Genomic DNA, 24,213 nt, shown 5'->3' on the forward strand with positions numbered 1-24,213 from the left:
GCAAGAATATGACCACTTCATGTTCCTGTGATGGCTCTGAACCTGGGGCAGCTTGCAGAAGTCCAAAATGAGGCCAGATACAGCTGGCTGTGCTGCTCCAGCCTGTGGGCACCATGTTGGCAGGCAGTAGGAAGACCAGGGCATGGCAGGAAGCTGTAGGGGAGAGCAGCTGCAGCACAGGGCATGCGTTTGCGTTTCTAATTTGGGATTTGAACAGTGCATGACACATGCAGGTGGGATTTGAATGCTTTTTGATGACTTTACAAAAGGACTCCACTGTTTTCAGATTTCACAGCCTGGAGAGAGAAGGAAATTAGTCAAACTTAGCTCCAACCTCCAATGGCCAGTTCCTGAGATGACATGAAGTGTATTGCTTCAGAGATGCTTTCAGGAGTTGAAGGGGCTGGAGAAGTGCTATGAAACAAGGGGAGATGTCTATAGGGAAAACAGACACCATTTTGTGTACCAGCTGCTGACTGACAACATTGGCTTAGCTGTAATTTACTCTCAGGTGGAGAGTGCTCAAGTGTTTTCCACACACATTCATCTCTACATCTACAGTTTTTTTCAGAGGGGAGGGCTTTGTCTGTTGGCATGCAATCCAGCAAACACCATTCTCTGCTGACCTCACTTGGATTGGCAGATGGTCTTTTGAGGGCTTTACAGACAAACCTACCTTTATCTTACTGTAACATGTTGAGACCTTGGCCTGGAAAACCAGTCTCTGATGTATTAAAGTTACTATAAATTCCCTTAAAGAAGGAGGACTCAGGCTGGGAGTGGAAACCCTGAAATACCACGAAAGCATTAGGTTCCAGAGCACTCCAGTTGCCCTGCTCCTGCGAAGTTGGTTGCTTCCCATGTAGGGAAATTTACATATGGAGGTTCCTTCCTTAACAAAAAGCATACCCTTCTCCTGCTTCACTCTTTGGACTCTGGAGGTCTTTGCTGGCAGCAGAGCTTGCAGTGGATTAGAGAAAAGGATGACCCCATGAAGGGTTCCTTGTCTTCTTGGGATTTCCCACATGGAGATCCATGGGAGTGCATTGAAGGCAGCATTTTCCTGTGCAGGCTGTCTTGACTTTGGGCAGCACTGACAGCTTTTCCAAGCACACTGCATCCAGTAGTGCCCAGCACATGACAAGAAGGAGATGGTGCAATGGAGAATCCAGCTTGTGGAAGCCTTAACTCCATGTTGAACCTGCCTGTTTTTCTCTGGCAGCCCTGAGGGGCTATGGAGAGTGGTGGAGCACATGGGTGAACTGGTCATAGAATCATTTTGGTTGGAAAAGATCTTCAAGATCATCAAGTCCAAGTGTTAATCTAGCACACTGCCAATCCCACCACTAAACCATATCCCTATGTACCATATCTACATGGCTTTTACATATGTATACCTTCCGGGGATGGTGACTCCACCACTTCCCTGGGCAACAGTTCCCATTGCCTGTCAATCCTTTCAGTAAAGAAACTTTTCCTCATATCTTATCTAAACCTTCCCTGGCACAACTTGATGCCATTTCCTCTTGTTCTATCACTTGTTACTTGGGAGAAGAACCCAACACCCACCTCACTCCAACCTCTGTTCAGGTAGCTGTAGGGAGTGATAAGGTCCCTCATCCCTCTTTTTTCCAGCCTGAACAACCCCAGTTGCCTCAGTGGCTGCTCATAAGACTTGTGCTCCAGACCCTTCAATGTCAGGATGAAACAGCAGGGCAGAGGGAGCAGTGGCTATGAACCCCTTGGCTCTGTGCTTATCCACCTGGGAAGGAGCCCTGGGGAACAGGGGGTGCTGCAGAACCCAACTGCAGGAGGAGCCCCCAGCACCCAGCTCTGGGTGCATTGCCCTGAAGGAGTCTGGGGCACAACTGGGACCTTCTGTGTCCTTGTCTCAGCTCGTGGAATCACTCTTTCCCCAGCAGGCATACATCTGGCAAATGAAGACAGCAGGTACGCCAGCTGAAGTAAGACTCACTCCATGAACCTGCATTGATGCAACCCTCCTTTGAACTCTGAATATGCTCAATGGGATATCTGACTTTTAAATTAGCAAGAGCAATTTTTTTATGACTTCTCTTGCAGTCCCTGAGTACCTTCCAGCCCTGCAAGCAGCAGGGACCCAAAGCTGCCATTTGAAAGCCCTGACAATGGGGCACTAGCAACAGAAACACTCTGGATGAGCTGCTTGGAGAAACCCTCAGAGCCATTCAATTCAGAGACTGATATTAGCTAATTTATGCCTCCTGTTGCAGTCTATTATTAGGAGCCTGGAAGCAGACACCTCACCCTTTTGAATTGTCTCCTGGCTTTCCTCCTCCAGTCCCCACTCGTGTCACCAGCATCCTAGGCAGCTCCAAGGAAATGAATGGAAAAAGCTGTAAGTGGCCTTTGCAAGACAACAGACACCAGGAGCTGGTAGTGGTTCAGTTCAGATTGTAACATCCCAAATGGTAGCAGTCCAGGAACACAGATGTGGGCAATACCTGCTATGAAAGCAAAATTTACTCAGCAGGATGGTAGCTGCAGTTCATCAGGAGCCAACACCTCATTAATTTTCTGCTGTGTGTAAAATAAAGCTGTTAATGATATTTAGTCCTTCTTTTGCACCTTCCTTTTGAGGAGCTTGAAAGCATTTTGCAGGCACTAATTAGTAATAGGCTGCAGCTCCTTGGGACAGACAGCAAAATAGTAAGTCTTATTACAAGAGAAATTGAGGCACAAGGACAATGTGGTGCCTACATGATGCCAGGAGGGCGTAAAGCAGCAGGTGAATAGTTTGGGAGCACTGGGATGCTCTCCCTGTGTCCTTGGTAGCTGGAGAAGGGAGAGAAAATAACCAGCTCTGTGTTCTCAGAGCAGGCAAGTGTGGGAATACCAGCAGTGTGGAGTAATCTGCAGCCATCCCCTGAGACATGGTCTGTCATAAAGTTTGTAGTAGCAGCTTGCAGGACTCTAGGAAATGCCAAACCTTGCCATCTGCCTCTCTCAGGTGTAACTGTGGCAGCTCTGGCTGCCCTTCTCTGGCATAAAGCTGGAAGTGGAGATGAGTAAAACTGTTTTGTCTGATAAAAGATGGGCTGAAGGGAATATCTGCCAAAATGCTCTGAAAGCTCCTCTACTGATGGTCAAAGTAGGAAAGGGAGTGGGAAAGGAAGAAAACTCTGTCAGTGGGTATCTGGGTCCCCTTTAGAACTGGCAGTTTTGCAAGCTTTTCTTACAGCAAGCTCAGGACTCTGAAATATACAGCTCAGCATACCTCTATTTGGTGGGCTGCAAACCCAGCATGTTCAACAGCAGACAAACAGCAGTTAAAGTCTCCCTGTCCTGCCCAGCAAAGACACCAAATGGAGCGCTTTAAATTGGTAGAGCACTGAGAGCGGGGATATGCTGCTCTCCAGGTGACCAGGCACTGGTCTTCAAGTGAAGCTGTCTGTGTCTGAGGTGGGTTTGACACTCTGCCCATGCTTCAGCTTGTCTGTGAGAGGGATGTGATAGATGGGAGGCAGGCAGTGACTCTTTTGTGTCCACTCTGGAGGCTGGTTTTTCAGATCTTCACAGGCACAGCCAGTGATTCATAGGCTGGACAAACCAGAAACTCATCCCACCTGCATAAAACAGGGCATAGGACTACATGCTGGGCCCTTGTATCCTCCCCAGGTGTGTGAACAGTGACACACCTTAGGCTCCCACACACATTCTCCCTCCCCACCTCTCCCCTGAGCTCTGTTCCTCACTGCCACTAGGAGGATTTGCCTTTCCTGCAGAAATGTTCCTGGCATTTGATTCTTGGCTTCCTCACTTCTCCGGTGACAGACATGGTGTTTCCTGCCCAGCCTCTTGCTGAGCACCACTTCTGCCAGGACCTGTTCTCCAGGGCCTGAGAGCATAAGTGGGGCTTTGATCACCAGGGGGAGACTGGAAGTTATTTGCTTTAGCTTTTTCCAGTCTTATCTATGTTCAGCAAAGGAAACCTTTCATGCAAGGGAAAGGCTAATTGTCCTCTGCTTTATTTGCGTGATAAGAGTTTCAGGTTTTCTAGCTTCTCTTGGAAGAGTCTATTTTCTATTTAGTAAAATCTTTGTCACCTAATGTTGTTAAGACCTGGTGAACGCATGGCAGCTTCTGTGTGAAATGAGTTTGGCAAGCTTATTTCACATTCTAGGGTGTATGTGTAGGTGTCACAAACCAGGAGCTTGTCTCTTGCCTGGCTGTGGCCAGTGAAGAATCCAGCAGCCTTTGGAATCTGGGACCTTAAGAACTGGGGCCAGATGGATTGCAAGGCAAGGCAGAGGAAGGGAAAAAGGTGGTTTTCTTCCTCAGCTTTTCTAAAGACAACTCACAGGCATACTGGAGGTTTTTTCTATCTGCTTGTGTCTAGTGCTACACAAGAAAGCCCAAGAAGAGGAATTTTAAAGTTTGACAGGCTCATTTTGTAGGTGCTGCAACAGCACCATGCCTTTGCTACCTGCTTTAGAAGTTTGACTGACTAAGGGTCTATTACTGCTGAAAAGCTTCCCCCAGGTAGCTGTTACCCTAATGTAGCAGCAGCATGGCTGTGGTGTTCTCTGATCCATTACAGCCTTATCTGGACTTCTTTATTCAGTTTATAAAATCCCTTTGGTTCATGTCTTCCCAGAAGACGATCAACCCTCTTCTTACTTCATCCTTCTTAGCCATGTATATAATTGCCTATAGTAATCCACAAAAATGACCCTGATACCTTGCTGCTTGGGTTATAATAAATCCACTTTATCCTCTGTAAGAAGAATATGTTTCTCTCTATCTTCCTTCCTCTTTAGACAGATTAGTAATTTCCTGGGTTTATCACAACGCCCAGGAGTGTTGGACTATTCCCCACGCCTGGTATATACTGCACAGTTCTTTAAGGCTAAGTTCAGCATCTCTTCCAATATTTTAATAGCACTTCATCACAAGAAATTGCTTTTTATTTGCTTTGCATTCTGCTTTTAGTTCCTTCCTATTTTTTTCCCCCTCTGTATTTCATTATTTCCTGTGGGTGACATTGTGATGTGACTTGGTGTTTTCCTCAGCCACACCTGGGAGCAAGGGCTAAGAGTTCAGTTGTGCTTGGTGTGTGAGAGTGAGCAAGTATCTGCCACATGCCTGGACCTGCAAAGATGAGTTGATTGGTACCTCACCAAGAAGCACTTCACCTCACAGAGCCCAAGATTGGACACCTTGGCTTCCCAATGGGGAGAGAGGAGGTCACAGCTAAGTCAGCCTTCCCCTGGGACTTGTACATCAGCTTCAGCCTCTGCAGTCCTCTCCTGAGAGCAGGAAACTGCCTGAAATACAGCCTCTTCTCCATCTGTCTTCCACTTCCACTTGTCCGATGCAAGAACCAGGAGCTCATCAAACCATGCTGACAGCTAGAAGGTTCAAACAAGGAAACATCTGTTCTTCACACATCATGCAGTGAGGTGGTACAAGTCCTTTCGTCTGGGTGCTGTGTGTGCTTAAACTTTGCCTGTTTTCAAGGGGAAGTTGGATAGGTACGTGGAAAAAGAATCCAAGTTAGTTTATGAAATACGCAGAAAACAAGGTAACTGGAAGGATGGGCTTTGGTGTGTCCAAGTCAGTCTTGAGGTGTTTCTTACACTCCTCACTCCTTGAGGGTGGTTGAGAGTGGTTGAGCTCCCACATGTGTGCCTGGTTGGGGGCGGGGATCAAGTCCAGTGTCACAGGAGCCACCAGGCTGTACCCCAGAGCTGGTGGCAATAGGTCAGTCCCCTGTGCTTCTCTATGGGCAGCAGTAGAAGCCACACGTGAGCATGCCATGCCTTGGCTGTGCCTGTTACCTGCTAAGCTGAGCTACAGCCCTGCAGGGAAGGCAGCAGCACCATTTCCTCTGGGTGTGTTTTTCACCTTCACCATGACTGGTTCTGGTAGCACACTCTGAAGAGGTCTATTAGGGGGAAGGAAGCAGGTGGAGGGTTGCCTGGTTGATGTATTCCAGCACTCTTAGCTGCTCATGGAGCAATAATTGTAGCTTATAAGCTCTGCAGGGATGTTTAAAGGATCTACATTTTGTGCTCACACATGCTGCTTAATTCACCTGTTAATTTTTCAGTTCCAAATGGAGATGCTATTCACCCACTCGCATCCTTGGTGTGTTGAGCTGCCTACCTAATCTTAATGAAATGTTTTGCATTCTTGGCATGGAAATGGTCTACAGAGGCAGAAGTTGACATGTTACCAGCAGGGGTAGGTGACCTTAGCAGGAAGGCCTAAAAAATCTGTTACAACTCTTCTCTTTGGGATAGATGGTGAACCACATTCCTTCGCTACATTCACTCTTTCTGGAAAGAAGGGATAAAGCAACAAGTGTCACAGGGAATCATCAATACTGATCTCAGTCAGCAAAGGTAAATGAGGCTGAGCTTTTCTGAGAGAAGGTAAATAGCATAGTAAAATGACACAGAATCAAGTCCACTCTCCTCTGTAAATATATGAAGGAGTCATTAGCACCTATGTATTTACTCTCCAGCTTCATATAGCTGAAGTTATTTTATAACTTTGTCTTTCCCATGAAAATGCTAAAGGTATGAGTGAGGTCAAAAAAACTAGCTGAAAACAGGCCAACTAATCTGTCAAGGAGAGATATTTTGGTCAGATTTGTAAAAGATAAAGCAACAGCCTCATCTGGCAGAAAGCAGGCTGAATTCTCCTTTCCTCCAGAGACATCAGGCTTCTGAGGCCTTAGGAACTTGCAGATGGCTGAACAATACAGAGATGGAAATTAAAAGCAATTAAAATCTCTTCTACCAGAACACCTGAATTATCCTAAAGGAGCAGCTCTTCTGCCCCTCTGTCTGGTATCTGTTCTTTCTCTTTACAGCACCAAGAGCTGCAAAGAAGGAGGGAGCAGCCACTCTGGTGGGAATCTAAAGGCTGGAAGAAAGCACGTGCCCAGGAGACATCTCCTCACCACCCCCCCTCCTTAGTCAAGCAGTAGAGATCCTACTGGGCAGGGAGGAGTTAAAATCCCTTTCAGAGAGATTTTATTCTGTCAAGTGTAAAGGTGGATATTTTCATTATTCATATCAATGGCTTTTCCTGTTCTGAATGCTGCTGAGCTTCTGTCCTCGGCAAAATCCCATGACAGTGAAATTCACAGGTTAATTATTCGTTGTGTAAAAATAGTTTCTCCTTTTATCAGTTCAAAATCCATTGCCTTTCACTCTAATTGCATGTTCTCTGTTCTTGTATTGTTGGACAGTTTATGTGAGGGAATGATTTACTTCCTCCTGTCCAGCCATTATTTTGTACCTATTTTTTGCATCCCTTGTATTCATCTTCTTTCTGTATTACCTTGCCTCAATCTCTCTCTCCCTTCCCATTCAGAAAGCTCTCCTGACTTCTAATAGTTTTTGCTACCCTTTCTGTGTTCCTACTGTGTAATTTTGAAAGCAGAGCTGCCATAGTCAAACCCAGAGGATGGGATTCATACCTGCATGCCCCAGGCTTCAATCCCACAGGAAAATATAGGGCTTCATTGGTGTGACACAAGGACAGATCAGGGTCAGACCATCATCAGGTGTTCTTTGTATTCCATCCTTTATACACACAGATGCTGTGTGAATCTTGGTAACAAATATCCTGGGTGGCACTGACCCTACGGGCACCCTTTGGAGTGTGACATCTGATAAGGAAAGGTGTGCTTCCTATCAGGATTTCTTGCTGTGCCCCACTGGTGTCTGCCATTACAGTCCTGCATCACCACAGCTACGGTCCAACATATCACAAGATAGGAGGCAGCAACAAAATGAAGTCAGCTTCAAAGTAATGGTGCTGTAAAAATGTTGGGGTTTTGTGTGTTGGCTTTCCTTTTAATTGATTTTTAAAAATGCTTAGCAAATGCAGCTTCCAGCTTTCAGTTCTGTAATCGTGGTTTGAAAATCTCTAGGGAGAAGGCAAGCTGAGATGCTCAGGATATAGCATGCCTCCAGGAGATGAGGATTTGGGAGTTGCCCTTTTTCTGTCCCTTAACAAGTATAAGATTTATGAAAGAAAGGTGAAGGCTGATAACATGTGCTCAACTGGCTTGCCTCAGTTTCCTCTATGACTGAAGAACAAAGACACTTCTGTGTGAGCTGAAGAGGTGTCAAAAGATACTCTCATAATAGAAATACATAAAGAGAGGAGGAGATTGCTGAAGTCCTCTTGCCTCTGTGATCACTTGTTAATTCTGTTACCCACATAGGAGCTGCTGCATTTGAAATCCCTCACCAGATTGACCACTGATTGTTTTTAGCAGTTCTTTGAATCTGTTTTTGATCTTCAGTACCTACTTACATTTTATGTTCAACTACTTTGCTTTCAAATAATGCCAGTCAGTATGGGGAGTGTGGATGAAGGCTTCTTGAAAGTCCAAATAAACCACCTCACTTTTCATTTATCTGCTGTTTTGCTGACATGCACAAAGCATCCTCACAGATGTGTGAAGCATGAATACTTTTGCTGAAGCAGTGTTGGTTTGTTCCTGTTAAATCACCACTGTCATCTGGATGTTTTATTCTTTGTGCTTTAATTATCTTTTCAGCTAATTTGCCTAGTTCAGAGTAAGGCTCATTGGTCTGTAATTCCCAGGATCACCACTAATGCCAATTTTAAAGATAGATATGCTTTTACTGCCCTCTAATCCTCCTTCAATACGGTAGCTTACTTTAATGAAATATCATAAGCATTAGAAGACCTGGATGAGCCTTTGCAGCTCTGTTGCCTTCCTGATCTGTGGATGCACTGGCTCATTCCTGCTCCTGTTTTCTCAGCCTCTCAGTCCTTTGCAGTCCCTTCTCTATTTTGCTCGAAAAGAGTGAGCCTGGGCTGGCCTCATCATCCTACTCCCTTGTCCTTCAAATGCATGCTGAGAGAGATGCTGAGAGATAACGTTCTTTCCCTGCAGGGTGTTTTCTCAGTCTAGCAGTCCCTTTCAGTTCCTTGCAGTTGATTCTTGACAATGCTTTCTGCTCCTGGAGATGCCTTGAACAGATGTTTCCCAACTGTTTCAATTTGTGGACCAACATTTATGGTTCCCCAGTGGGTGGTTCTGACCAGTGCCCGCCAGATGAAAGGACTCAGATCGCCAGTGTGCACTCCTCATTACCCTTTTCATCCCCATGGAGGACCCAAAGGCTGTGGGGGAAATGGTCTCTTTTCTTCAAGGTTGTCTCTGCTATCACTTTTGTGGTGCTCTGCAAGGTTTTTGGGGGTCAGCCTTTCCTCCAGCAGCTCCCCAGAGCAGTAGAACTGCTGCAGGGTGGTGCCTAGGCAATGGGAGTGAAGGGAGGATAAACTGTGTGAAATTGCTTTCTGGGTCCATGAACTGCTGCTGTCTTGTCTCTTGCTGTCTTCAGAAGTGCTCAAACCAGGACATGAGGTTAAGGAAAGAGCTACAGAGAAGAAAAGGTCTTCAGGATCTGCATGGGGCAGATGTCTTGGTAGAACTGGATTCTGCACAAGATGTAAGAGGAGACAGGTACATTACCTTTTCCTTCACTTCTCCCACACTGAACTGCTCTCTTCAACTAGGATTGATTTATCTACATAAGAATGACATTTAAGGGCAATCTGTTCACATTTGGTACATGGCAATTTATAATCCAGATCTGCACCTTGTTTAATCCTGCTGCTTTAAAGCAAGTCTTTTTATCATCAGCTGGAAGTCTCAGTAAGTGAAATGATACATCTTTGCTCATTAAAAACACAACTCCCCTTCTCTGTGATGAGTATGTAGCGTAAAACATTTTAGCATCCCATTTGCTTTTCATTTTCTCATGCTCTCTGTCAAATGAGACTTTTGCCTCTTAATATACTGATTTTGTATGTGTATGCATCTGCCGTTCAACCATCTTCTCCATTCCTTTAGGCTGCTATATCACATCCAGTGGTGGTTTCTAAGCAACAATTCAGATGACCCCCAGCTGAATTTTCTCCTACCTTTTCCTAGTAGTGTCACACCTAGAGACTTCAATATATGTGTCTGAGACCTCTAAGTATGATATTTAAACATAAACTCTGCCTTGCCAGCACAAGATAAGATGTAGTGGCTAATAACACATCTAAATCACACCAAGATCATCAATACTGTCATATCTGCCTACTTCTGTGTCCAACCTAGCTGGAGATGGGGCAAACATGGCTTAATACTATGATCTGCAGAGTTCCACAGGAGGCAACCAGTTCATCCAGCTTGGGTTGTCTAATGGTTAGGGGTGGGATGGAGAATGGACTGAACATTTGGTGCCAAGCAGGAGCTCAGTGCTCCCACTTCAGCCATCAGAGATGGAGTCAAGGCAGCCACCAGCACAGTCTGGAATGCAACACAGGTCCCCAGAGGGAGATGCAAGAAGGAGATGCTCCACAGGTTGCACTGGCAAGGGTGGGATTTGGTTGCCACAATATAGACATTCATGCAGTTTGAGACCTCTTGTGGCATCTAGGGGGTTCTCACTGGCCCCACAGCCCCCCAAGCAGCCCAGGCAGGCTGGGTGTGTTCAGAACTGTCATATTAGAGTGGTGACTATGTGAGAAACAGGTTATCTGAATGCTTATGCTGGGTTCAGCCTGATTTTTAAGATGGGAAAATGATTATTTTCCCATCAAGTATTAAGTGTTCATAATTATTGTTATAATGATGGCATTGATATAATCTCAATGTATGAACTCAGACAATAGTATCTGAACATCTTTACCCTGCTGCATGATGTCAAATTGGTTTGGATTTGGAGAGCAAAGATTAAAAAAATTGTAGAGAGCTGTCAAATTTAAAACTGACAGTCCTTATCAATCCCTTTAGAAATGCCCATTTTTGTGGGCACTGAGCAAGCATCAGAATCTGCTTCTTTGCTCAACAGCGTTTCTAGTATAGAGGGGGAAAAAAAGCCATAAAATAAAGGCATTTTCTCATATCCCCAGCCAAGTGCAGGTACCTCTTTTATACCCATCCATCTAATGCCTTCACACAGTCAGTGTCCAGAGGACATACACCAATGACATGATTTCTGGAGAGCTGGATTATCACACAGATCCTTTTTGGACTTTCTTTCTGTATGTGCATAGAAAATAATCTGGCAGCAACATGTGAAAAACCTGCCTGTGTAGCTAAGGGACAAATGAGTACAGTGAGTTCAATTTTAACTGTCAGTGCTACATGCTGTCCTCATTTGTTCCTTAGCCAAGCCCCTAGCTTGTTTTTCTCTTAATTTAATCTGATGCTCCTAACCTACTTTATTTCTAGCAAAACCTTTCACCACAGCAGTTACATATCTGCCAGATGAACAAGCCTTCTTAATGCAGGGAATAAAATAGAATGTGTCTTTCTGTGCTGGTGTTCCTGAGATCCCTAGACCAAACCTGTGGATCGTGCCTGTAGAAAAATCAATCTTGGTGTCACCTGGAAGAGTCTCAGAGCATCCTTTCACCTGCTGGGCATGAGCCACTGAGGTCTGTTGCCTTCTCATTCCCACCTTGGCCCTTCTCAACTTGATTTTTAGCTAGAGGCAGCTGTATTACACTATTACCATGTTCTCCTTCTTTAGATGGCCGAGAGCATCAGGTACCAAGAAGTTCAATGATTGCATCTGGGTGGAAGCTGACTTTGAATGTTGGATGTGGTGAGTTTGGGAAGCATGAGTAATCTGCATTTCCAAACTCTGAAAGATTTGCATGCAAGGGACAAGCAGCTGACATGGAGCTTTGATACATATTTCAAACTTTGAGTACTACCTGATTAGAGATTAGAAAAGGTAGTATCTTTAGTTAATAATGGTGATAATTGTGCTCTGGGCATGTACAAGACCATGTCTGACCTCAGCAATATTTGAAGCTTTTGAGCAACTTCTGAAGGATGGAAAAATTAGCAAAGGTAGGTGGAAAAGGCCCTACAATGAAACATGGGTTTTGCCCTGGGCAGATCATGGCAGAGTCATCTAATATCTTTCTTTGAGAAGGCAGCTGATTTTCTAGATGAAAGAGATGTTGAAGATCTACTTATCCTTCAAATACATTTTTGATGGGATGCCACTGAGAAAACAGTGGAGCTGAAGTATTTAGGTATCAGTAGAGGGTAAAAAACTAGCTCAAGAGGAGATGACAGCAATGCCTGTTTCACAGGAGTGTACTGACCAGGCTTAAGGGTCTAGCAGTGTTTCTTAGGGGTGAATCTTAGGACTGATACAATGTTTTCATTAATGGAAACATAGGTGTCCTGTGGGAGAATCTGATATTCACACAAAGATGGGACACATCAGTAGGACAGGAAAGGCTCAGAATCTCATGCAGTAGAAATGTGGTCAGTTTGAAGATTGAAGTAATAGAAAGGTCTGACATTAAAAAATGCAGCGTCAGAAAGTCTGAGAAACTGCTTATGAAAAGCTCAGCTATAAGATAGGGGTCCATGTCTTTGAAACTGTCAGGAAGAGAGAGATCCTGGGGCTGCTACTGTGTCATACTGGCTGAGTAGAGAGATGGCTGATTTCTCACCAGTGTGTAAATATGCCTGAAGGGAAGGTACAAGGAAGGCAGAGCCAGTCTCTTTTCAGTGGTGATGATGAGTTACAAGATGAGAGGCAATGGGCACAAACTGAAACACAAGAGGTTCTTGAATGTCAGGAAACAGCTTTTGGCTGTGAGGAGAACCCAGCAGGGGCACACTTTGCCCAGAGAGGTGGTGGGATCTCCAGTCTTGGAGATACTCAAAAGCTGTGTGGACACAGTCCACAAGCCTGCTTGAACAAGTGGGTTGGACGAAATAACCTCCAGAGGTCCCTTCCAACTCTGATTCTGTGAGAAAATGATACAGCCAGGAGAAAGGCAAATGCCAGTCCTCTCAGATACTTCCTGCAAAGAGTGGGAATTGTGCCATCAGAATGGCTGCTTACAAATAAAAGTAGGCTGAAAAAAGTCTATGTAGGCATCATAAGGTTCTGCAACAGTTTCTCAGCTTATTTAATGGGCAGAAAAAGCTCCACTGGGATTTAAGAAGGGGCTTGCATCATATAAGGGTAATTTATTTGCCAAAGGGAGCATGGGATTTGGCTCAGGTATTTCAATTGCCTGTATTTTTAAATGGGCAAGAAGGACAAATCTACCCTTTTAGGGTGTTTTTCCAACCTGAGTCTTCAGAGAGGGTCCCTTGGAATCATTAGACCAGTGTTACGTTTTATATTTTTTCCTTTTCTTAATCACCATTTTTAAAGCCTTGCTGAAAGTTCATCTCTTTCTGTTAGTTTCCTAGATTGAAGAAAAGCACAGACATAGTAGACAAAATACAATTTTCCTTTATTTTCTAGGTTGCTGTAAGTCGAGGTTTTGGGAAATGAAGTGTATCACTATAACTGGCTTGGGCTGCCTCCCTGGCGCCCTCTCCTCTTCGCTGAAGTATTTCTTATTATCAGGGAGTTATCTTTCCTCATGGTAGACCAAATATCTTTAATGGTGATTTCTGGGAAAATGTCTCCATTCAGCTGTTTCACACACCTGGGCAACCTGCTAAGAAATGTAGCACTCTGACAGCATGAACAGTGGTCTAAAGCCCCCTCTTCTCCAGATCGCAGCAGGAAATCTTTGTATTCCCACTCTGCATTCTCCTGCTCAGGCTTGGTGGCTTACACCCTGCCTGGGTCACTCTGCTTTTACCTTTGCACTCTTGGAATTGTCACTACCCAGTCTGGGGGAAAGGCTGTCAGGAAGAGAGGTGTGCAGGTCCTGTGTCAATTAAAGGAAACAGGAGCCGGGGGAGAGGATGGTCAGGGACATCTCTGTGAGCTCTATTGTCCCTCCCTGTGCTTCCCATGCCTCTGTATATGCCTGGCATGGACCTTGGTGTGTGCCTTGCAGTGCAGAGCTTCCTGAGCACCAGCCAGCTTGCTGCCAGGACTCAGAGCACTATGGAGGTGAGGTTTCCAGGAGAGAAGCTGATTCCAGGCAGGTTTGGACATGCATAACCACACCAACCTCTGCCATGAACCCTAGGCCAGCCATTCTAGCCAAACCCTTACTGCTAAAAGTTTATAAACAGAAGATAAAGAGAGAGGAAATTCAGGTTCCTTCATCCAGGCAGGATCTTATTCTGGGTTAATGGAGGAGTGGTGGCATAGCTGAGGGTAACAAGACACTGATGTATCTGTCAGCTGAGAAAGATAACTTCTTTTTTTTTCCTTTCTTTTGGTATGGAGGTGTGTATTTTATTGACAGCTTCAGTTGTAAAAGAACAACAGAAAGATGTTTGTGCTAGGAGACAATCCCTGGGGGTCTGTGCTGCTCTGCTCTCTGCGTCATAGGTAGCAGCAATGTCACAGTGCATCTCCCCAGCCGAACGAAAATGCCACCATAGCAGCAGCCCAGATGCTGCAGCTCAGAGTAAAGATGCCATTGCACTTGCAACTATTACTCAGAGATATTCTCCTTTCTGTGAATGTGCTGTGTGTGTTCAGCTTTCCCAGTGGTGGTACATGGTCTGGCCAGCTGGTTAGGCAGGCTTAGAGAGGCTGAGATGTTGACTTTCTGTTCAGTTTCTAGTGCTGCTGGGAACACAAAAAATCTGAAAAATGAGGAAGGATCCTTTTTGCATCACTCCTGACACTAACAGCAGTTTTTGGTTTTGGCCAGTCTCACCTGGCCGGGCTCACTCTGGGGAACCAGAGAGCCCCCTTGAAGCTGGTGCTCAGAACCTTCTGCAGCCTTGCCTTGTCATGGAAGCTGGGAGCTGACATGGAGGAGGGGTCAGAGATTCCAGCCCTCCTGATGCATCACAAAAGTGAAGAGGTAGCAACCCATGAGCAGTGTCTGCTCCCTGGAAAAGGCTGCAGGAGCTTCTGAGGTCTTGTCATCCTGGGCTAACTTCTTTTCCTTGAGCAAGGGCTGACTGCCACATTTGTTGTGCCAGTCTTCCAATCAGTAAACAGAGGATAATGAGTCCACTGGCAGATACTTTCTTCACCTCCTGTTTCAGCCCACTGTTTCCAAGTTGCAGCGCTCACACCTGGCTCTATTGGTGGATGGCTTGTTCAAAATGCTGCCCTAGTGCAAGAAGATGACAGTGACAAGTCGAGTGTCATCCACCAGATCCGTCCAGTTATTTGCAGATTCCTCCTCAGTGGACTGTAACTTGAACAGCCCTGGCTCAAGAATCCTGTGAAGGCAGCATGGCACCCAACATGGAGGTGAGGGGGTGCGGGGTGCTCCTGGTGCCTCCTCAGAAGATGGATGCACAGCTGGGTCCTGACCATGTATTCACTACTTCTCTGCAAGCTGCCCGAATCCTTGGCTGCCTAGGAGGGCACAGAAACTTTCCATGTGAGAAGTACTGTGGGATAAGCCCCAGGCTGCTGCTGCATTTCCTGGCTTAGCACTAGCTTAGCCCAGAGGGACTTAACTGAAGAACAAAGTCTCACCCACATACCCTGGGACTCACTGGTGCCTGATAGAGCAACACCAACAGCAGTGCCTGAGCTTCTCATGTTAAAATGGACCACATCTGGACCACATCTGGAGCTACTCTGCCCTCGCTTAGCCATAGCCCAAAGCCACTCCAGGCTTGCACACTATCTGCACCATAAACTCCAGCCTTGGCTGGAAGTCTGCTCCAGCATAGGCAGCAGGTTGTTACTAAATGCTGAATAAACTGAGCTCAGACTGGGTCAAGTCTGCATATAAGGGGTATCCCAAGCTTGGGATGTTGTGGATCTTTTAAGCCTGAACTACCCGCAGCACTGTGGACGAAAAATATGTGGATCACAGAGCCCTAAGGGCTCATAACCCTCACAAAGCTCTTCTTGGTTTTCTCACAGCATGTAATACAGGCTGACTGAAATGGGAAAAACTTCCCCAGGCATGGCTTATACCTTCAGATTTATTCTGTCTCCCTTGAAAGAGTCCAGCAGTAGCCAGTGCCAAGGACTGGTCACACTGAGCCCATCCATTCCTTTTTTTTTCTGAAGGAAGCAGTCTGAGCTGCTGCTTCTTAAGACACAGGAGATTGTGGAGTATTTCAAGACTCATTGCACCAAAGCCTCCCTCGCTTCAGAGCTTTGATATGCAAAATATGGAAACAAATCCGAGTTTCACCTTTTCTAATTACTGCTCCGTGTTTGAGATGTGTCTCTCACATTTCTGGCTGCCATGGGAAGGTGGTGGTGTGGAAAGCTGATGTATATTAAAAGTGTTGATTTGGCTCCCTGTTGCTGCTGGCTCTGCTTCTCTCCATAGAGCCTGCAGTACATCCTAAATTTCTGTAGATGTTGCTGCGAGCCTACAGTCTCCTAGAAAGGTTTTTTTCACAGAGGGAAGCCCCCAAGTCCAAAGCATCTGGAGGAAGCTGCACTATAAGAGGAGCTTCTCTTTCATCCCTGGGCTCCAGAAAGCAAAGATACAGGCATGGAGACTGAGAGGCTGATCTCTGCTGTCTGACAGTAAGAGTTGAGGAACCAGCTAGCTGGGATGGATTGGGACAGGTACCAAAAGGTCACTGTGGCTAAAACTGGTGGAGGTTTTTGAAAATGATTGCCAAGCTCACGTGTGGGCAGCATGTCTGTGATGTGTTTCCTGTGCCACTGGATTCCTCAGCACCAGCCCAGTACTTGTGGTACCTGGTCTGAAAATATGTGTGTTACTAATATCGTTCTTTCGCTTTGGGGAATCAAAGGGTTTACAGGTGTTGCACTCCTCAGTGTGCTCCAGAGCATCCCATCAGCCTGAGCCTGAGCTTCCTCAGCCTTGGGTGTACCCACACTTGGGTTACAGGAACCTACTACCTCTGAATCATGAAGTCTGGGTTAGAGGGAACACCTTTTATAACCTCAGATAGCTGTGGCCTCTGCAATGTAATCTGCAGAGTTACCAGCTGAAGCTCACCCTGTGCAAGCCTACGCTCTCCTTGCAACAAGATCTGCCCTGGGGATATTAGCTGAAGCTAGGATAGAGATTGATGTGACTGCTCTTGATTGAGGGTGAGTAGGCAGGAATCAGCTGGGTCCTGGGAACCTGGAGTAAATCCCAGCAGATGGGAAATGCTCCTTTGTGACAGATGCAAGACCTTGAAAGCAAGGAACCTTCAAAGATGATTATCCTGAGATCTGATCTGTGCCAGGCACATATAGAGCTATTGGAGAAACTCTTGCATCAGTGCTCTCAGTGTCATGTTTCATTGGGCTCCTCAGTCCCATGGGATGGACAGAGTGGGGTGGAGGAGAGGGAAGGGAGTGGGACAGCAGGCTGCAGCTGGGGAGGGAGTTGAGCTGCTCCACAGCTGCTCTTTCTCTCTGTGCCTGCTGCAAGCAATGCACGGGTAATGGCAGCGATCTGCTTCCTTCTTTCTCTATGCCCCTCCCAAGTAAGTCTACCTTCTTTAATTAATACAAGTCTCCAGTCTGCAAACATAGGAGAAATTTCTCATGGGAGAAAATACTCTGGTTTAAGAAAGCAGACAATGAAAGACAGTGATGGGTTTAAAGAAACAGCTCTGACTGAAAAACACACAGTCAGAGCTGGAACAGAGGACAGATGTATTCATGCCACACTAGACAAGGATCTGCTGGGATTGATCTACCCTACGTGGTAGATTTGGCACTGGTGTTTGGCATGTTTGTCTGCAGATATTTCTTATTTTCAATGATTAGATCCTGAAGTGAAGGGTATGGTGTTTTGGGGAAGTTATCAAGTCACTGACTGTCACTGTCCTGGAGCCGGACAGATCTGTGACTGCATGCTATGGAAGAGTGCCAGAAGAGGACAAGTGTGCAGTGCAGCTTCTCCAGAATACTTCCCTAGCTCCCAGCAATCTGCATCTCAAACACTCTCTGGCCATATCTCCTTGGTGAAGCCACCAATAGGTTTGTCTTCCTTCTTTGGTTTGCTGCCTTTTGAATCCATGTTGATGCTGAACATCCTCGACAACCCATAGTTTAACAAAGCATTGCATGAAGATCCACCATTTATTTCTTACTTTGTACCAGTCCCTTCCTACATTCCTTTGATGCTTTACAACCTAATTCTGGTATCAGAAGAGTCAGCAAGTATCTATGGCTTTGGCAAATGCACTGAAGTCTGCCCAGTCCTACCTAGACCCTGGCAAGTCCAAGGGCAGGCTTAGGCTACATTCAGCTTGCAGTCTGTGGCTTGCCTGTCACTTTTAGGGTTTGTAAATTATCTGGACTCAAATGTCACCCTACAACTTCATCTTCAGCAAAGAGAGACAGAGAGACCTCTCCAAATACATTTTCAACCATGAAATGCCAGGCCAAAGTCAGGGCACGAGCTGCTCAAGGGATCCTTGCTCTGCAGACAGTGCTTGAAGTAGGGAAGGGAAGGGAAAGACTTTGGCTGTGCTGAGCTCCTGGTATTGTGGTGCCTCACATCATCATGGGCTCCCTGCCAGGCTGGCATCCAGAGAGCAGGTAGGATCCCTGTCTGGCTAACCACTCGTGGGGCTTGAATACCAAGTCTCTCCAGACTGGGGATGAGGCAGAGATAAGCCCATTCTCCTTTGCATGTGCATCAGGGGGGAGATGAGGCAGTCAGCAGGGGGACTGAGCCACTTTCTGAAGGGCTGTGGGTGGGTGGAAGGCACCTGCACCCCATTCATGAGCAGCAGTGGTGATGGCTCATCTCTCCCGAGGTCTGGTGTCCTTTCAGTGTTACCCTGTACACAAAGGGAGGCTGCTTTGCACGCCAGCAGGAGCTAGCCTGGTCTTTGAGCTGCACAATCACCCCTTTCACTGCTTTCAGCTGCCTTGCTGTCCTCCAAACCCCCACGAGGGGCTGGGAGCAGAGCCCAGGGCACTAGCGGCCCTTGGCTGAGAGATCTGCTACCCTTGTTATTTGAAGCAGCTGCTTGGCTCCTTTTGGATCACCAGTTCTCCTTCCTACCCAGAGCTGCAGCACTGAAATGGTGACATTTTGCTGTAGCAGTTGTTGGAGAAATCTTGGCCCCATGCAAGGGCATGGTGTTCATGTGGGTCATCATTTCTCCTTGATGGCACCTTCTTGGGTGGGTTACCAGAGGGATAGCAGGTGTTCAGCAGCCCTGACAAGCCTGGTCCTTTGACCTGGCTACTCCTTCATTGGTTTGGCTGTCAAGATCTGGCACACCTCTTTGAGAAAGGAGCTCTGGCATGCCAGCTTACCCCTGGGAAAAGAAGGGGTGACCCAGGCTCTGTCCCTGGCCTGTCTGTGAGCTGACTGCTCAGCCTGGGGACCACTGATGCTCAAGACAACAGGTATTACACCACCCTGTTTCCTCTTCCTTGTCATGTATTTCCAGGCCTCCCTTCATTTTCTCAGGTTATTCACCCCCCCCCTGCTTTGACATGCTTTTTTAGAAGTTGGCCCTCCCTTTGGAGAGCCCCACAGGTCACTCTTGCTTCAGAGAACTGCACCAGGGTGGTGCAGGGGAGTAGCCCTGGCAGGCATGGGTACCAGCATCAGTCAGGCTGAAGGGTAGACAGGTGAGAGAGGAAAGTGCTAGAATTTGGTTTTGTTTTGCTTTTTAAAGAGTACCTTAGGACCACTCAATCCTTCACAGAAATCTGCTTTGTCAAAGGCCAGCCCTGCCTCCCAGAGTCTGCTCCCTTTAGTTTCTTTGTGCTTCTGAGCAATCTGCTCCTACACATGTTAAAAGCACTTAGCGAGTGACTAAAACAAAGCCTCAGAAAAGGAATAACCTAAGGATTTAATAAACTACAAACAAAATTATATAAAAAAATTTCCCAGGCAGTTGAGTTTTCAGTGATTAAGAAAATACAATTTCCTGTAATTAAATCTTAACAAGAAATGTTATTAAAAACACTCTATCCCAGCTTTTGTAATAATTGCCCATTCCCCCGTAACAGTAAACAGAATTAGAGTCTGCAACACACGCTGTAATCCATGTGTCATTTTGATCAAATTTGCCTTAATAACTTTATCTGGAGAGAAAAGTTGAATCACACTGTCTGAAATGGAAACCTTTGCACAGCAAATGTGACACGTGGCTGCTGCTGGGGCAGGGGACAGTTGGGATGGTGGGATGCTGGCACCGGGCACATGTGGGTGATGCTGGCAGGGCTGCCCTGTGCTTGGATGGGCTCCCTCCACAGTCCCAGGGGCTAACAGGCTTGGTGCTTCTCTGGGGCATACACCCTGCTCATGCTTTCAGCCTCTTTCCACATTATCTCTCATGCCTGGTGAAGTCCTCCTGGCTCTCTCTTTCACACAGCAGTCCATGGCATGACAACACCTGCATTTTAGGGCTGGTGCTGGGCTTTGTGCTGACGTACCCCTGTCCCCTGCTCCTTGGGCCTGGCTGCACAGCTGCCACAGCCTAGCCCATGCTGCTTGACCTCCTTCCCTCTGTTTGCCTATGGATACAGCCTGATGAGCCACTTCTGCCCACATTCCCTTGAGCAGCAGCTCCTTTCTGCTGGCCCTTGGCTCTTCTGCTTTCAGGCTCCCCAGCACTTGTCCTGCCCTGCTGGTCCTGGCTGCAGGCAGAAGGGAGGTTTTCTCCCTGCCAGATTGCTCCCCACAGTACAGCTGGCAAGGCATTGGGCATTTCCCCTACAATCCTCCAAAACCTCCTTCTGAACTCTAGGGGCTGGGAATAAAAGTCAAGCAGAGAACAGCATGGGAAGTGCTGGCACATCCTTCACGGGTGGTGGTGACTAACCAGGGGCTCTGTCAGCCGGCTGACAATTTCCAGCCTAACCTGAAATCAGTCTGACAGCAGCTGGGCAGCCCACTCACCTGGGGGGTAATTTTTAAAGCCAGTAATTGGCTGTCATTGCTCTTGTGTCAGGCTATGCCACTCACCCTCCTGCAAAGCCTAGAAAAGGGATGGGGAACCTGCTCATACAAAGGACGAAGATTTCTCACATGTGCCAAGGTGGCCACAGGTAGAGATGGGGAAGCAGCTGCACACACTGGGTAGGGCTGTCCTGGATGCTCCTGCTCGGCATCTTGCATCTCTGAGGAAGATGCTTCCTTGCTATGAAGAGGAGCTGTTTGCAGCCAATGTGAAAGGGGAAGGGCTCTCGTGAGCAGCTTTGCTGCAGAGAGCTGCCAGCAGATTTTTCTAGGAAGGGCAGAGAAACTTAGAAAGCAATAGTCTTGTACAAAATAGTCTTAGAAGACCAAATAGTTGTGTAAGCTTGGATTCATGGTGGTCTTGCTTCAGATGCTGTTCTCAGCCACAAGAAAAGGCTTGGTTCTCTTGGAAATGTTGTCTCGATGTGTTACAGAGCTGCAGAGCCTCTGCCAGCAGTGGCAGAGCATGTCACTGAGCAAAACCTGGATCTATTATCTGCAGGGATTTCTAATATTTCAATATTTCAATGATTGCTTACATCTGCAGGTGCAGGTGAAATGTAGAAACTGGGGAGATTTGAGGGGACCAGAGGAGCTTTTGAATTACTGGGGTTTTTTGGTTGGGTTTTTTTTTTTGTTTTTTTGTTTGTTTGGTTGTTTTTTGTCAAAGGACAAACATCTGGACATTCTGTACAATTCTGTTGGTAGGACATTGCATTTTCCCACGCAGCTTCATTGTCCCTTCAAGCTAAATTAAGAACTTGCTGTCCTTGTTATCCCCTAGTGATCAAGCTTCCCAGCTAGATGCAGCCCATACCTTGTGCCTCCTGTGACCCCTGGAGTTTCTCCTCATTGCAGTGCAGGATATATTGGCCAACAAAACCAGAGAGGACTCAGTTTCTCAAGGAGAATCTGAAGCCTGAACTACAAACTCCACAAGGCTCTGTACTTACAAGGAAGTGTGGGTTCAGGCCAGAAAGACCTAATGAACCAGTTGCTATCCATCTTCTGGCACTGTGGATAGGTACCTGGCTGTGAGAAGAGGACAGAGAGTGCCAAGGTGATGTTGGCCAGCCAGCACAGTAAATAGAAGGACGATTGATGATGGAACACCTCCATCTATCTACCTATCTATTGTTCACTCTAGCCTTCCTTTTTCTACAGTTAGACCAATCCACTGATCTCTCTAGCAGAGAAATGCCTCATTGCACTATTTGATGGTAGCATCTCCCTCTCCAAATAGTGTTTCTTCATCAGTAGCCATCACAGTATCAAGGCATCACCTGCTTCCTCAAGAAAAGGCTCAGAAAGTGCTCTGCAACTATGAAATGTGTGATGAGCCATTTTCTAGCTCCAAAAAAATATACAGCAGATGCTGTTTCTCTAAACAATGGCTTCTTGCAGAAACAAGGTTATTGGCTGTATGGGATCTACCAGTCCTGCTACCCGGCAAAAGCCATGCAGTCTCCCTGGACTCAGTCCCACATTATTTGAGGGAGGTGGCAGGGCAGAGTCAGCAGCCCACATACTCCATCAATGCATTTTGCTGGCCAATTTCTTATCTGTTGGAGTCTAAAATGCCTGCTGCTGTCAGACTGTTAGAACAAACTGCCAAATCCTTGCTCCATGTCACACCGCTGGCATCTGTTGAGTTTTCTGGCAATAAACCAGTTTATGCTGTCACAATCCAACCCAACAGTTCTCCTGAGTCTGTGCGGGATGGCTCAGGAAGGCAGTTTCCTTTTCATAAAGTTTTTATTAAAAACAACAATGGAGGGTTTTTTTGGACAGGAGTTTCTGGGCTGAGGTGGTGGAATCAGTTGGGGGATTGGGTTTTTTTATAGTGTATCATGCAGGCAGTATTTTATGTACATTCTTCCTGCAGGGGATGACCTTGATCCTTCTCTTTCCTTCCACAGGTGTAAATGAGGAGCCTTTTTAGTGGAGTTACCCTCCTGTGAAGCAGGTGTAAGCATGAGGAAAATCAAGCCCCATCTAAAAAGAATTGGCAAAGATAAGGTCTTGGGAGCATGTTAGAGATTGCTGCTTCAGTGGGTACTTGAGGTACTGTCAGCCCAGACAGCGGGACTGTCGGCCATAGAAACCATTTAAATAAAAACTTCCTAGGCTGTTTAGTGGAAAGTGAGGCTATGGCAGGGCAAGGCTTGAAATACCAGGGCAGCCTCTGTGGGACACTGCTTAGGGTAGATCAGAGTAGGGCTTGGTGTGACCAAGCAGGTCTGATGAGAATCCAGGGGATCCTGAGGCTGGTTTGAGTACAAAATAACATTTTAAACCAGGCACCTCTGAACCTTCCAGCAAAGGAGAAAATATTTCAAAAGAACCAGTGTCATGAGTGAATCAGACATGTTGGTTTGAAACCAAGCTTCTTGTGGCATCTGTCGTGGTTTAGGCCCAGCTGGCAGCAAAGAACATGTGGCCACTCACTCACTCACTCTCCCCCACGATGGAATGGGAAGGGGAAAATATAACAAAAAGCTTGTAAGTCGAGACAAGGAGTGTTCACTCACCAATTCACTCACAGGCAAACCAGACTTGACTCAGGGAAAAAAATTTAATGGGAGCAGGACAGTGAGAAACAAAACCAGACCTTAAAACCACTTTCTTCCAACCCTCCCTTCCAAATCACTTTGCTCCCGATTTCTCTGCCTCCTCTCTGCAAGCAGGCAGGGGGACAGGGAATGGAATTTGGAGTCAGTTTTCTGCTGTTTTCTGCTGCTCCTTCATCTACAGGGGGGAGGACTCCTCACAGTCTGTGCGGGGTCCCTCCCTCAAGAGAGAGTCCTTCACGAACCCCTCCAACATGAGTCTCTTCCACCAGGTGCAGTCCCTCAGGAACAGATGGCTCCAGCATGGGCTGCCCACAGAGTCACAGTCTGCTTCAGGCACAGCAACCTTCCCTGGTGTGGAGTCCTCCACGGCTGCAGGTCCACCTCTGTTCCATCACAGTCCTTCACAGGCTGCTCCACTGTGCTTCTCCATGGGCTGCAGGGGACAGTTGCTACCTCACCGCAGACTGTGTGGAAATCTTTGCCCTGGAACATCCTCTCCTGACTTCCTCACCAACCCTGGTATCTCTGTTCCAGTACTGCTCTCACCCCCCTATCTCTTCCCTCCTGCAGGTCTTTTAGCAGTTCCCTTTTCCCCTTCTTGAACATGTTATTGTGTTATGGGCGTCATCATCATTGCTGCTGGGCCAGAACTGGGCCAGAACAGCTGCAGACTTCCTACAGCTTCTCACTGGAGTCATCCCACTACACAGACCCAACACACAATTCAGCACCTGAAATCTGCTGGGGGTTGAGTTGCTTCATGCTTGATGATGTGTTAACATCAGTGGTTTTAGCCTTAAACTCTCAAGTGTATGAGAGAGAGTATTTCAGACTTTTG

The 24,213-nt window shown here is 46.6% G+C and overlaps 1 long non-coding RNA gene across 1 annotated transcript in view; it reads left to right on the plus strand.

The window, feature by feature from the left end:
• LOC139794146 (uncharacterized) overlaps nt 1-23,865 on the plus strand; it is a 34,607-nt gene extending 10,742 nt beyond the window's left edge. The window contains exons 2-3 of the long non-coding RNA XR_011724975.1: nt 9,378-9,499; nt 23,645-23,865. This is a non-coding gene — a long non-coding RNA (uncharacterized lncRNA). The remainder of the gene's footprint in view (nt 1-9,377; nt 9,500-23,644) is intronic.
• Nucleotides 23,866-24,213: the final 348 nt, after the last annotated feature.

This window comes from Heliangelus exortis, chromosome 3, assembly GCF_036169615.1.
Source record: "Heliangelus exortis chromosome 3, bHelExo1.hap1, whole genome shotgun sequence".
Lineage (NCBI taxonomy): Eukaryota > Metazoa > Chordata > Aves > Apodiformes > Trochilidae > Heliangelus > Heliangelus exortis.